This window comes from Lycium barbarum, chromosome 3, assembly GCF_019175385.1.
Source record: "Lycium barbarum isolate Lr01 chromosome 3, ASM1917538v2, whole genome shotgun sequence".
Classification (NCBI taxonomy): domain Eukaryota; kingdom Viridiplantae; phylum Streptophyta; class Magnoliopsida; order Solanales; family Solanaceae; genus Lycium; species Lycium barbarum.
The window spans coordinates 117,707,495-117,722,513 of NC_083339.1; the positions used below are offsets into that span (position 1 = coordinate 117,707,495).

The 15,019-nt window shown below is 34.9% G+C and overlaps 1 long non-coding RNA gene across 10 annotated transcripts; it reads right to left on the minus strand.

Moving 5' to 3' along the window:
* Positions 1-647: 647 nt before the first annotated feature.
* Positions 648-13,919, minus strand: LOC132631986 (uncharacterized). 10 transcript variants are annotated; one of them, XR_009579207.1, is made up of 7 exons: positions 13,747-13,919; positions 13,259-13,308; positions 10,043-10,114; positions 8,129-8,196; positions 4,277-4,308; positions 3,929-4,151; positions 648-1,239 (listed from the first exon to the last, which is right to left on the minus strand). It is a non-coding gene; the product is annotated as an uncharacterized LOC132631986 (long non-coding RNA). The 10 variants fall into 10 exon arrangements; XR_009579208.1 differs by having other exon boundaries at positions 4,277-4,324; XR_009579203.1 differs by lacking the exon at positions 4,277-4,308 and having other exon boundaries at positions 3,929-4,131.
* Between the last annotated feature and the right edge of the window lie 1,100 nt (positions 13,920-15,019).

Here is a 15,019-nt window from a genome sequence, read left to right on the forward strand (position 1 = left end):
CAGAAAGTATCATAGTACGTCTCGATCTGTTTAACCTTTTTCCGGATCTTCAGCTTGCCCTATGAGCTTATGCAGTGAGTGCCGATGTTAAGGATCCTTTAGTTAGACTAGGGGCGTACCAAGCCCCTAGTTGGCCATTTTCACCCATGGCTAGACTTTCTGCGCGCCTTGCTAGCCATCCGCTCCAATAGACTCGATAAAAAAATGTCTCGTTGGGCCTTTGGCCTAACAAGGGCTCATTTGGGACCCAAGTGGTCATGTGAAAAGAGGTGGACAAGGAATAAATGAGACGGTTAGTTTGGGAATAACTGTCCTTATAACTAACATAACCAACCACATAAACATAATATACACAAACACATTGAATCACATAGGCACTTACCCCCTTTGAGTATTGAATCACCTTTTTTAGCCTAATTTTGGGGTTAGATATGGTATGGGGACTGGGTCTTGATCCCATAATCCCGATGTCACACAAGTTCGAAGGGGTTTCATGACCTCAGGCATGACTAACACCGGGGAGATTAAGAAAACCCCGAATTACCAAACCCTCCTCAAAATTTAGCTGTTGTAATCCAAGACACTCAAGAGAGTATGTAGAAATAAGAAAGTTAACTATAGATAGATGCAGAGGTTAACCACTGGTAAAGAAGAAAAGAAGAGAAACTAATTACTCAAAGTAAGTGTAACTCTACAATATACATAGATACAAGCTATTTACATAAAAAAATAATCATAAGTACAATTTTTTGAATGCCACTCTTGGGCCAGGCCCAGATTTGAAAAAAAGGAAGAAGTAAAGGACTGAACTTCTGCGCTACTGCTCTTATTAGCCCAAAATTCTCTCAACTCAAAACCAATCTATTTCACTGTCACGACACAATCTGACACTCAGGCTGTGACTGGGTACCTGACGATCTTCTACCCATAAGGCGAACCCTCTAAGCTAATCATGTGAAAATTAACGAATAAAATGAATAATACGCAAAGTCTCATAATATAAAGAAAAGTACTGAAGCGAAATATAAATACTGAGTCTTACCCATAAACCCCATCAAATGTCTAAGTCATGGAACTACTAGTCTGAATATAAAAGTACGAGACGTAGCTCGGAATACTACTAAGTCAACTAAAGAAGAAGAAGCCCCCATGATCTAATGGTGGCTCACCTCTACTGAACTGGACTGAACGAAGCTGGAATGAATCAAGTATCGGCTACCTGGTCACCGTTAACCACACCTGCACACATACAACATCAACAAGCGTGAGTCTAAAAGACCCAACAAGATCATCGACACTCTCAGCTTACCCCTGAGGCAAGTCTTTGAAATCCTTGATAATGCATAAAAGCAATTACACAGTACAAGTATATTAAATATATACAAACACTGAAGCTAAAGCTGAAATCATGAAGCATAAACAAGTAAAACATGAAATACTCCAAATCTGAATCTATGCTCACAGGACATAGTATGTATTTATCTATGTCTTACCCCATCTTCCGGAGAGGGCATTATTTACCCCCATCTTACCCGGACAAGCAATACATGAAATACACTGAATCTGAAGCTATGCTCACGGGACATAGTACGTATTTGTCTATGTCTTACCTCGTCTTCCGGAGAGGGCTTTATTTACTCCCATCTTACCCGAACAAGCAATACATGAAATACACTGAATCTGATGATATGCTCACGGGACATAGTACGTATTTGTCTATGTCTTACCCCGTCTTCCGGAGAGGGCATTATTTACCCCCATCTTACCCGGGTCACTTAAAATTCTTGCATCTATCTCTCACCGAACATTAATGGGACCTGTGGAAGTATGCCTCTCTGAAGATATGATAAGTGGAACATAAATCCAATAAATACCACTTCTAAACTTTACATTTATATAAATAGTATCTATTTAAGCGAAATTACGCTAAAGGACTCATACGGTCATTACTTTAGAGACTTGGAAATTATCCAATTTAGATCATGCTTGCCCACTCACACGAACTAAATGGTTTAAATGCATACATACAACACAAACCATATGTTTTTTAGGAAAAACAAGTAAACTAAGAGTTTAAACCTCACTTGCGTTATAACCGGAACGCAACCTCTCCGATAGTGCCAAATTTCCTTCAAACAATCTCCAATAGGATCAATCTATCCAAATGCATAAATAAATGGTCTAAATTAGTCTAGGGAATCTAATCCTATAATTTTATGTTTAGAACTAAATCTCAACATTCTACCTAATTTCCATAATTCTTTTAAAAAGGTAGAAGTTGTTTCTCAATACTCTTAGTAAATAGTTATACAAATATGTTCTAGTCCCAAAATAAGAATAATCATAATGTGCAACTAAATAAATAAAAGAAACTAAAACAAAAAAAAAAGGATTAAAAGAAAGACACGGTGACGAGTTGAAACAGTAGGGTAATGTCACCCTTTTGAATATCTATTTTGTTTTATTTTAAATCATACCACTAATCAATTCTCAACTTCCCATAATTGTCATAATCATTAGAGTAATCATTAGCATTCTCTTCATTCTTTTGTTGCCATCACCTATACACCACTATATATATCTCTACAATACCAATTCTATGCTTTCATACTAAAAATAGTAACAATATATACCTGAATGTTTTGTGTTTAATCCAAGAAAATGTTCACTGCAATGATTCTTTAGAGCAGCAACGAGAACTGCCCTAAGCCGTTCTTTTTTTTTCTTTTTCTTTTAAGGCTAATAACTAGAATAATGATTTTTCTGAATTCGAACTTTCACCTTAACGTGACTAGTGGTGAAGTAGTGGGCCTGGCCCACTAATTTACTTTTAATTAATTCACCATCTAAAATATTATATCATATAGATAATATTCTCAACAATATATATATATATATATATATATATATATATATATATATATATATAATGAGTACCTGCTATGATATGAAACAAGTTACAACTATTAAGCTATATTTAAGGACGTAACTTTAAAATTCACTTGGAAAATATCGGGTTGTTACATTATCCCTCCCTTAAATAACGTTCGTCCTCGAACGTAAGAAAAGCTCTTCGCGTGGTCAAAGAGGAACACAGTGACAACCTTAACTGTCTTGACAAATCTCTTTGCCTACCAAAATTTGGACAGAGTTTCCCTTATAATTATGACTAATGCCACTTGCATACCTGTCATAAAACCGCTAACAACAACACCCAACAATCATAATTTATAAACTAACATATATTAGGGAGTTTCAGGCGACTCCATACCATCAATCACATGCAAATGTGGTACCGGGCGACCCCGTACCATCACAAAATTACAAATAAGGAATATAAACACCAATATAACTCAAATAAGTCAACACATAAATGCAAATAACGCATTATCTATTAGCTAAAATCTTCGTGAAAACATATAAAGAGTATACTTGTAACCAATGCACGGATGCTGTGAAACTTCTTTGGGTCACAATATGATAGATTTGCTAAAATGTCTGATCTTCTTAACATAATACCTTGTGAATGTTTTCATGCTTAGGTGCAAAGGTGACAAAGAAATCCATAATACTTGCATAAAGTAAACTTTAGATTTTAAGAATTGATCCTTTTAAGATTTGGTCCTATTTACATGCTAGTTAACTATTTAACAAACACCCCTTTCTAACTAATCTCTGTAACAACCTACTCAGCCTTCAACAAATTGAACATAAACAAAATTGCCTTTACTTATGCCATTTTCACTTATAACAATAGGCATGGCCTTTCATCATTGTCTTATCAAAGGCAAAACTTCTAATCTTCCTTGCCTCTGAATTTCTTTGGTTTAATTGTCAACCTACTGAGGTTGCCGTAAAAAAATATACCAATTCGACGTTAGTGCCTCCAATTAAATAAGTTCCTGCTTTCCTTTATTCAAAACATTACCTTAAAAAAATTGTGAGTATCCGTCCTGAATGCCCTGCTCCGCATAACAAGTAGCCTCCTCGTTCAGATGGTTCCTCCCCAACCCTTTTACTGAAGGAATACTCATGGATCTCAACTGGCAAACCTTTTTGTCCAAAATAGCTTATGGGGGCCACCTCATAGGCCAATTTCTAATCGAGCTGAACCGCCTCGTGGTCAACAACCTGAACAATATGGCTCAGGTCTTGGGAGTATTTTTGGACCATGAAACATGAAATAAACTGAATGAACTTCTGATAAAGTTGGTGGTAAAACCAATCTGTAAGCTACCACTGCGGTTCTCAAAGATAACTAGTGAGATTGTACAACCTTTTCGGCACCATATCTGTGCAACTACTATGCTGCAAAAAAAAAAATCTGATCCGATATAAGATACACAGATTCAATGAGCCTATGAAAAGTCACTCAATTGACTCAATTTACTCTAAGTCACTCAGTAACCATACCATAAGCCAAAACTAAAGATCCATAGAGATTAAATAAATAAAGAAAATCATTCCATTGTCTTGCTTAACATCCTCAACTACTAGAGACCAATTAGGACCTCATGATATGCCTCTTCTAGGCTGTTAAGATATTACGCCAAATCCCGATTAGCCTCGGAACACAATTTCGGAGCAACTATATCATCTAGGACAGAAGGCGTATCATCTTGCACTTTACATGAATTAATTACCTCGTTGTTGTCCTGTCTATTATAGGCTGCAAGTAAAGTTCTTTTATTACTGAAAAACTAACTTCTTTTATTACTGAAAAACTGCTAATTCTAAAACTGTTACTCCTATCACCAATCAGAAGATGCTTACGGGACATGAAAAACTAACTTCTTTTATTACTGAAAAACTGCTAATTCTAAAACTGTTACTCCTATCACCAATCAGAAGATGCTTACGGGACATGAAATATCTAATTCACATGTCTTACCCCATTTTCAAAGCATTATCTCATGGCTACCCACCTGTCGTGGTCCATAGACTATTCGACTTACCTGACAACATTGCTTAATATAATCTACTACAGATAAATAACTGCTCACAGGACATAGGATATCTGATCCACATGTCTTACCCTATATTTGGTGCATTGACCCTTGCCTGACCCACCTTGTGCGGTGCATCGGTAACATGATTTACTCGGATAATAACAAAATGCTTCCAATGAGCATACTAAGTCATCGACTGCTGAACATAAATATTATATATCGTACTTTTGCTGAAAATATCGTTAGGATAGTGTAAGAACATCTTATATCAACCCGAATCTTTATTGTTATATCTGAGATGGCCCTTTTATCTTAAGGACCTGCTGTAAACTCTTGGGATCAATATAGAACCCGCATGACTTCTTAGTACATATAGGTATGTCATAACTCTATAAACCGAACTGTCGTACTTAATTCCCAAATCTGGGTGTTGTAGTTCTCCCCATGCCTCTTCATCTATTTAGAAGTTTATGCTACTCCTTTACCTTTCTCTACCCGAAGGAAAGCCATATACTGAGACTGTTTTGATTACAGTATTAAACATCTAAAGTCCAACTCACACTATCTCCTCATTGAAACTGGACAGTCTGCTGAGTCAACTAAGTCAAAAGTTTAAGATAGTCAACTCTTTCACATGACATCCATTATATATTCTTTGCTAAAAACATAAAACGATATACTTCCACTGCTTCATTTTCCTCCATCTCTTCAGAAATGGTATCCTAGTAGAGTTTTATTCTTTCACTACTCGACACATATAGTACCTTTAGTATCTGGGGAAACCGTTATCATATGCTAACTGTGATGGCAATAACACCAATATTTATTTGAACTCATGGTCCCTTAAGCCCATAAAAACTGATGGCAAGTCATCTACGTCAAAGATTTTCCAAAAAAAAAAAAACACTCGTAGTGACCTCAACAGGTCTAGAAAAACTACTTCGGTATATCGAGTCAGAATTTTATTACCTTCATAGGTAAAACATCATATACATCTCAAAGAATCTTTTTTTTAACTTGAAAATCATGAAACTATCTCAAGAGTAAAAACTCCACTATAGTATCCAAGGCACCTATTATATAAGCTAAACACACACTTCTCAACCTTTATTGAACTTTTAATAAAAAGGATAACCTTGCCCGAATGCAACTATGCATTCACTTCCATATCAGGCTAAGCTCCAATCTTATGAACACCACCGATCCATGCTCAACTTGACCTTCTAATCATCTCAATCAATCTTATTATGTTAGCTAATCTTTCTCCGGCTATAATTATAACCGCCATCTCCCATAGGCTAGATATATCACAAGACACTCCCCTACTTGGGCGAAGCTATAACAACTCGTCGTACGACTTAATTTCCTTTTTATTCACCAGATATAATACAAATTATCAACATTCTGACTATCTTTCTTGAACTCATGCTATACGAAGCATAACATATATTAGTCAATGGAAAAACAATTCATGCTCGACGTCGGTCACTTCACTTCCTCTAAATGCAGCGAATATCCCCTATAACTTGACTTTTATCTTGTTGATGCGGAAAAACATCCTGTCCCCCACGTCTCACTCAAACTAAATCGACAGTCATGTCCTGGTACCCTAGTCTCAAGCTCAACGTCTTACTTTATAATTGAAAGTGCTTTCGGCTGAAAGTAAGTCTCGCACTCTACTCCCTACGGGTCATAAGAAATAACTAATTGTGGGACTATACTGAGCCTGGCGCCCCACATAAATCTAACTCCAGTAGAAAAAGTGCCCTGCTATGTTGCGCCTGGCACTTAACGCAAATCTAATTGTGATGGCAAAAGTGCTTTGCTATGCTGAGCTTGACGCTCAATGCACTGGTGACTATATGGGAAAGTATTCCCATCCTAAGAAGATAAATCAAAATCAAAGAATCTAATTAGGTATGATACTATGATGTATTCAACACAGAAACTTAACAAGATGAAACTTCCCTCTAAGTCACCCTCTCGCAGTTAAACCTTCGAAGGTTTAGAATCTCTGTTGCTAAATAGTTCGGGACTCTCAAACCCAAACTGAAATATGTTATAGTAGGCCAATATTATTCTACCGCTATGGAAATCGTGACGATTGAATTGTCAATGTCGATTCTCCATATATCACATACTCGAAAGCCTTACATAGCCAACCGGACACACCGAACTGAACCGATTTTCCTCATTGAGTTTTAGTAGTCAATTTTCATGACTGACATAAGATCGTGGTCTCAATTTGTAACTTTGCTAAAATTCCATTTTCTATTACTGTTTACACTTAAGGAAATTCACTTAATTATGCTCGCATTCTCTCAAGTATAACATGTATGAACTGTAGTTCTCGCTTTGCACATAGCCTTGCTATATGTGCCACTAACTGTGTAGGCACAATTGTTGCTCAGCTGACTGAACCTCTGCTCTTACTTCAAGAAACATAAAGAGATGCTATCTTTAGAACCCAATTAGAACCTTAGAGTCTTCAGATCTGTATAGTAACTTGTCCATCCTTCTCCTACCCTTGTAAGCCAATACTCAACGCAAGCCGTCTTCTATATTTTAGCTCATCTTTCAGACTTACCTTTGACATTTCCAAACTTCTTTGTAACTCCTTGAAAAACATTCTTAGTCGCTAGCACCTGAATAGTTGAGTGTGTTCCCACTTTACGTAGGTAAGAACACGAAGCGTATCATTTTTCATATTTCAAGCTTTATAGCACAAGGGAGGAATGAAAGAAGGGAAAATTTCCTAAAATGTCCATGTAGCCCCTTTAAGATAAGTACAGACGTCTCTGTACTGATCCACAAAGCTCTACTAGACACCGCTCCATGACTCCAAGGAAGTTAAAAGCTAAGGCTCTGATACCAAATTTGTCACGAGCCAAATCTGACGCACAGGCCGTGACTGGGCACCAGACGAGCTTCTACCCATAAGGCGAACCCTCTAAGCTAATCATGCCAAAATTAACGAATAAAAAGAATAATACGCAAAGTCTCATAATATAAAGAAAAGTGCGGAAAACGAGATATAAATACTGAGTCTTGCCCATAAACCCCATCAAATGTCTAAGTCATGGAACTGCTAGTCTGAATATAAAAGTATGAGACGTAGCTCGGAATACTACTAAGTCAACTAAAGAAGAAGAGGTCGCCATGATCTAATGGTGGCTCACCTCTACTGAACTGGACTGAAGAAGCTAAATGAATCAAGTATCGGCTACCTGATCACCGTTAATCATACCTGCACACATACAACATCAACAAGCGTGAGTCTAAAAGACCCAACAAGATCATCGACACTCTCAGCTTACCCCTGAGGCAAGTCTTTGAAATCCTTGATAATGCATAAAAGCAATTACACAGTACAAGTATATTAAATATATACAAACACTGAAGCTAAAGCTGAAATCATGACGCATAAATAAGTAAAACATGAAATACTCTAAATCTGAATCTATGCTCACGGGACATAGTATGTATTTATCTATGTCTTACCCCGTCTTCCGGAGAGGGCATTATTTACCCCCATCATACCCGGACAAGCAATACATGAAATACACTGAATCTGAAGCTATGCTCACGGGACATAGTACATATTTGTCTATGTCTTACCTCGTCTTCCGGAGAGGGCATTATTTACCCCCATCTTGCCCGAACAAGCAATACATGAAATACACTGAATCTGAAGCTATGCTCACGGGACATAGTACGTATTTGTCTATGTCTTACCCCGTCTTTCGGAGAGGGCATTATTTACCCCATCTTACCTGGGTCACTTAAAATTCTTGCATCTATCTCTCACCAAACATTAATGGAACCTGTGGAAGTATGCCTCTCTGAAGATATGATAAGTGGAACATAAATCCAATAAATACCATTGTTTTAAAAGGCAGTGTCAGGACTCGCCCCGAGGCTCGCCTCGGGGCAGGGCAGTGACAAAACGCCCTGGGGCTAACGTGTGGGGCTTAGTTCCTATGAGGCTTACGCCCTAAGCGCCCAACCATACGCCCTAAACACGCCTAACGCCTAACGCCCAACGCTCAGGGCTCGCCTAACAGTTCTTACACAAATTATATTTTAAATTCCTTAATTAAAATCATTCACCCTCATAATTGTTTAATAAAATAATGATACTTAATAGTTTTTCATCTATAGAAATAGAAGATTGGGTGTAACTCATATAACAAGTCGTAGTATTGGATATTTACTATTTGAGAACGTCGTGAGGGTGAATATGACTTAATTTTAAAAAAAAACACATAGCGGAATTGTACATTTTCACTTGTCATTGGTCATAAGTCCTATGTATCAGAATTATCATATAATTTTATTTTTTGTTCATGAAGAAGTTATGTTTTAATTGTAATATTGATAAATTTTATTGATTATTTGCTTATAGGGAGATAAAATGAATAGTATGATAGTAATAGTGTTTTAAGAAACTGTGTTTTTTTCCGTGTTTGAAAGTTAAAATGTTAGAATTGTTTTGCATTTCATAATAGCTTTTATTTCATTGTATTGTTTATACTTGTAAAATTAAGTTATATATAATTACAAGTTATAAGCGGTGTATAATGGATTGCTTTGATCATTTTTTTGTGAGGATCAAGCGCGCGCGCGCTCACACACACACACACATATACATACATACATACATACATATATATATATATATATAATTTATTTACAGTTTTCTTTTATTTTTTTATGTAATTTTACCTATTTAAAAATATTTATTGTAATTATATTATTTTAAGAAATACTAAAAATTAAATACCCATAGGGCTTACGCCCCGTGCCTCGAGGCTTACGCCTCGTCGAGGCGTATGTAAAACGCCCCGCCTTACGCCCCCGCCTTTTAAAACACTGATAAATACCGCTTCTAAACTTTACATTTATATAAATAGTATCTATTTAAGCGAAATTACACTAAAGGACTCATACGGTCATTACTTTAGAAACTTGGAAATTATCCAATTTAGATCATGCTTGCCCACTCACACGAACTAAATGGTTTAAATGCATACATACAACACAAACCATATGTTTTTTAGGAAAAGCAAGTAAACTAAGAGTTTAAACCTCACTTGCCTTATAACCGGAACGCAACCTCTCCGAAAGGGCCAAATTTCCTTCAAACAATCTCCAATAGCCTCAATCTATCCAAATACATAAATAAATGGTCTAAATTAGTCTAGGGAAACTAATCCTATAATTTTATGTTTAGAACTAAATCTCAACATTCTACCTGGTTTCCATTATTCTTTTAAAAAGGTAGAAATTGTTTCTCAATACTCTTAGTAAACAGTTATACAAATATGTTCTAGTCCCAAAATAAGAATAATCATAAGGTGTAACTAAAGAAATAAAACAAACAAAAAAAGAAAAAAAAAAGATTAAAAGAAAGACATAGTGACGAGTTGGAACAGTAGGGTAATGTCACCCTTTTGAATACCTATTTTGTTTTATTTTAAATCATACCACTAATCAATTCTCAACTTTCCATAATTGTCATAATCATTAGAGTAATCATTAGCATTATCTTTCATTCTTTTGTTGCCATCACCTATATACCACTACATATCTCTACAATACCAATTCTATGCTTTCATACTAAAAACAGTAACAATATGTACCTGAAAGTTGTGTTTAATCCAAGAAAATGTTCACTTCAATGATTCTTTAGAGCAACAACGAGAACTGCCCTAAGCCATTTTTTTATTATTTTTTTATTTTAAGGCTAATAACTAGAATAATGATTTTTCTGAATTCGAACTTTCACCTCAAAGTGACTAGTGGTGAAGTAGTGGGCCTGGCTCACTAATTTACTTTTAATTAATTCACCATATAAAATATTATATCATATAGATAATATTCTCAACAATAAATATATACATACATATTATATGAATATAATTAGTACCTGCTATGATATGAAACTAGTTACAACTATTAAGCTATAATTAAGGACGTAACTTTAAAATTCACTTGGAAAATATCGGGTTGTTACATTCACAAGTAAAATGGGCCAAACTCAATTAGCGGAAACATCACATGAGCCCAAATGAGTAAGAGCCAGTGTAAGAGGAAACTTAAAGTAGTGACAAAAATAGACTTCAATTCATATTATTTAATCAGTCTAGTTACAAAGAGAGACTGTCCTCACTCATTATGATCATATAGCCCAGTTTCAAAAAAAAAAAAAAAAAGAAGCTTATGAAAGAAGGCTGGGCACATAGATAATATGACTTTCATAATCATTAAAATACTACCTAGCTGAGGGGGATAGGGGAAAGGGAAAAACATGCAATAGGCTTCTCTGATTGGTAAGAAAAATACAAATAGATAATAGTAAGAACTCAAAGTTAATATAGATCACCTAAAGGTATTAGCAGAACCATAAAAGTGTTGAATACTGTCAAAAGAATGCAGGTATACTAATGCTAAATAAATCTTCAAGCAAAGGTCTGAATATTACTGCTTTAGACAAAAGACGCTCACACAATGAATTCCTCATTTCAGAAAATCAAGTAAAAGTTTCTAAGTCATATAGCAGAAATGGTTTAGTGCAGATGAATAAAGGTGCAGACAAATAAGGTTTAAATCATGTGCAGCCTGTGAATGTGCACAATTTTAAACGATAATGATATGTGCAAGAGTGTACTATTGTTATCATGGTCTAAAGAGAATGCAGGGCAAGCCAAGTAGCAATACTTCAAGTAAAACATCAAGTTAGTTCCAAAATTTTCCGAGGAAAAGGATCAACAGTTCCTGGAAATCTTTATTTAGCCAAAAAAAAAAAAAAAAGCCTAATCCTCTATGTGTTTGGAAAAGAATGACGCCTGACCATAGTGCTAGGTAAGTATGGATTCTACAGAAGAACACTCAAGAAGATTTTGAATGACACAAGCAGTCAAGTAAATAAAGCAAGTGCCCAGTTTTCTTTGAAAATGCAAATCCATAGAACCAACAAAGTTTTCCAGAAATTAATGTTAAGCAAATTGGAAATAATATAGTCTAAAACAAGTAGGCAAGCTCATCAAATGTGCAGACAAATGAACAAGTTTCATGAAACCAAGCAGTGCAAAAATAGTACTTTGTCGCTTTCAAAATCCCTTCTCCCTTCAGTTTTAGACCAAGTTACACTTAGGTGGAGTAAAAACCAAGTAGAAGATATCCGTTCCTACAAATAGCACACTACAATTACTTGAAGAAAACAATAACCAATTTTGAACAAAATCTTTTATTCTTGAAATGAAACTTTGGGGAAATCACCTTTTGAGACAGCAAACAGCAAATAACTAAGAATTAAGAGACACTAAATGATTTGTAGCACATCTACCTCACTCTAGATGATAAAATGGATAACTAAGGAAATCTCAAAATACTTAGTAGGCATAGACAGTTTCAAAAAAAGAAGAAAAACCAAAGAAAAATGAAACAAGCAGGTCTAACCTTAAAAAAAAAATAAGTAAGTATTAAACAGTTTTTGAAGAGAAGAAATGGGCCAAAATAAACCACTACTATATCAGCCCAAGATTAATCAAAACTAACCTAAACAGGTCGCATAAGTCAACTTATACCAAAAATGAACCAAGAACTCATTGTCTCAAAAAAAAAAAAAAAAAAAAACAATCAGATAAGTTGAACTTTAGCCCATGTGATAAGTTGAACTTTAGCCCATGTGAACTCAAATTAACACAGAACTAATTTAGAAGTATGACCTGTTAGGTGAAGAGGCTATATCACTAAATATGATGTTATTAGTTACTAAAATGGAGCAAAAGGCAAGAAAACTTCACAAGAACCTTAAGTTAAGACAATATTGACTCACAGAAACAAGAAACTCAATCAACAAGCAAACAAAGCTAGCTTAACACCACAGAGATACATTATCACATTATAATCTGCCTTACATCAACACAGAATTCTAATAATCTAAGTGAGAGATACCTACTTAAGACAACCCGCTTTACGTATCAAAAACCATCCATTTTAAGAGACAATTAAAGACAAATGTGATGAGAACATGATAATCTAGGTAACATCAAACGGACACTTAAATCCAACTGAAATGAACCATAGAATGCTAAGTAGTAATCAAATCCTAGAATTACCAAATCAACTCTTAACTTTTCATAATCAACTACGAGTAAGCAAGACACTATACACAAAACCTAACTAATCAAGACAAACATATATTTAACTAACAGGAATCACACAAAAACACATAATAGCTTAAATAAGCCACAAATAATAAATACTGGACAATAAAAAAAGGGAATAACAAGTATGAGATTTACCTTTTGTGGGTGCAGCCTTGATCAAGAATTAACTTGCAAGCACTTCCACTCTGAACTCAGCCAAAACAAACAAGAAACAAATTTTTTCACTTAAGAGCAGATTTTTGAAGCTCCAAAATATACTAAAATTTTAACTAATGCTTTTAACTCAAAATTTCAAGTATAAAGCTTTGTTTTCCAGGTTTAATCACTTTAAACCTTTCAAAACTAATTGAAAACCTTCTTCAACTTTTTTTTCGAAACCTTTTCCTACTTCTCTCTTTCTAAAAACCTATTTTTTTTAACTTACTATGGGGTTCTATTTATAGAAACCCCCCCAGCAAACAACCTTCCCTTTCCAACCGATGTGGGACAAAGATCAATCCCCAATATTAACACGGTGAAGGGCCAGATTTCAACAAAAAAAATAAAATAAAAAATCAATGGCTTGAAATCAATGCAAACAATTGTAAAATTAAAGTTTTAAAGGCAAGTCACAAGGATTGTACCTTAAGGGTCTGTCTAGATGAGTTTTCGAGCAAAACTTGCGAGAAAAGGACGAAGATTTTAATGCTTTGTCCTCTTCTCCCCACCCCGATGACGTCACAGTGCTATCGTTAACAGTAAACGGCTATTTGACCCATCGAATAGTTCACCCTAACCCCCTTAGAAAATAACAAATGAGCCCTTTAGGTTTGTGTGTATACTGAGGGAGTATATATCGTTTCATGGGCCGGGTCATCCCCTTTGTGGGCTGGACATGGTCCATGTATTTTTTTTTTAATTTTGAAAGCATTTTTGTATATTATACCTATATGTACATGTATATCACGAGTATATATACCCGTAGGGGCAAAACGGGTATTTTACTAATATAGGCTAACATTTAAAGTAATTAGTCATAGTGAAAGATAATTAAAACAAGGTCAAATAAAGGCGTAATTAAATTAACAAGCGATTTAAAAATTCATTTTGCAGAAATAGCCGTCAATTGACCCTTAATTGAAGGAGGGTTGCAATTATGGCCAATCTTTATAATTAATTGCAGAAATATCCTTGCAATTAAATATTTGTAAATGTAGCCTTATTTTGGTATTTAATTTAACCAATTAAGACTAATTTGCATTAACTTCCTTAATTAATCTGCCCATGGCTTGGACATTTCAATTAAGGCCATTCAGAATTCAGATTTTGTAAAATTGACCCCAGCTGTATTGACCCATGAGTTGGTTAATTATGAGGTGATCATTTATGCAAAAATAACAACAATTAGGCTAAAAATCATAATTTTAAACAATTTTGCCAAAATTGGCACAAACATGCATGTATAGTAATAATTCAAAGCTTGAGGGGTAAAAGTGATAAATTCTTTTATTTACTCAAATTCCTTGGATATATAAAAAAATAAATTGCCTTTTATCTAATTTTCTTGATTTTGTTGAATTAAATGAACAATTTTTTGAAATTGTTCTGTTGCTGGTGAATTATAGAAAATACTGTAAAATGCTGATAAATTTCTGAATAATTAATAAAGCCTTGAAGGTTCCCCTATTAATTTATAGAAGTAAAATGTTAACCCGAATAATTATTTAAAATTATTCAAAATTTTTGTGAGTGTGCAAAATTATTTCATTTATTATCCAAGGACCCTAAGTAAATAAAATAAATTACGGGAGGTCAAAAATCAGGTGTCAACAATGACTATTGTGCGAAAATTGCCTTTAGCATGTGTGTACAGTTAAGATAGTATCATTGGTTGCATTTCATTCCATTGGGTCTTAC